The following is an 870-nucleotide window of genomic DNA, read 5'->3' as shown; positions in this document are numbered from 1 at the left end:
TATATATATATATATATATATATATATATATATATACACAGAGACACACACAATTTAAGTTTGTTTATGTGAAACATTTTTGAGCGTGCTCATAAAAAGCTCTTATACGATTTATTCTAGCTACTGCTAATTATTTCTGTCTTTCAGAGTAATTTTGTAGGATGGTTATTAGTCTGGTGCTGCTATTGAGTTAGTTCATTCTTGACTAAACCGAGCAGGAGGAGACACATGGGTTGGAGAGTCGCTGAAGATGTCACAGGAGGTGTGACAAAAGATTTCGGACAAAGGACACTAAAATAAGAACAATAATAAAACTGAAGTGAAGAACAAGTAAAAAAAGAAAAGAAACCATCCTGAAATATAACAATCATCATCATCATCATTATCATCATCACCATCACCTTCTATGCTGGCATGGGTGGGACGATATATATATATATATATATATATATATATATATATATGTATATAAGTTATAATTAAAGTTTGGATTTAAATTTGAAATTTAAACTGCATTTTAGGTATGTCCCTAATAGTATGCCAACAAAGCAAGTTCACTGCTTATGGCTACCTGGCATCATTCATGGTAATTGCACAATTGTCACTGGATCTACATAAGGAATTCCAGAGTGCATATTGAGTATAGTAGAAACAATTGATATGGAAGGTAGAAACCAAGTTATATCACCTGAAGAGATGCTTCTGCATTGTGGGGTGCATTAGAGTTCATTGTATAGTTTCCCACCCACAAGAGAGTGGTGCAGGATGTGTGGAAACGACCATTATGATAAATAAAGTTTCCAGTAATTCTATTTTCTGTATCAGTTGTTTCTACTATATATATATATATATATATATATATATATATAT

General features: G+C 31.6%; 1 protein-coding gene across 1 annotated transcript in view; it reads left to right on the top strand.

Annotated features, from left to right (window-relative positions):
- The window catches only part of LOC106876175 (uncharacterized), a 76,015-nt gene that overhangs the window by 38,215 nt on the left and 36,930 nt on the right, over nt 1-870 (top strand). The gene's annotated exons all lie outside the window — the stretch shown is intronic.

This window comes from Octopus bimaculoides, chromosome 1 (genome assembly GCF_001194135.2).
Source record: "Octopus bimaculoides isolate UCB-OBI-ISO-001 chromosome 1, ASM119413v2, whole genome shotgun sequence".
NCBI lineage: Eukaryota > Metazoa > Mollusca > Cephalopoda > Octopoda > Octopodidae > Octopus > Octopus bimaculoides.
The sequence above is the reverse complement of the archived record's forward strand: the minus strand, read 5'-3'. Positions and strand labels throughout refer to the sequence as shown.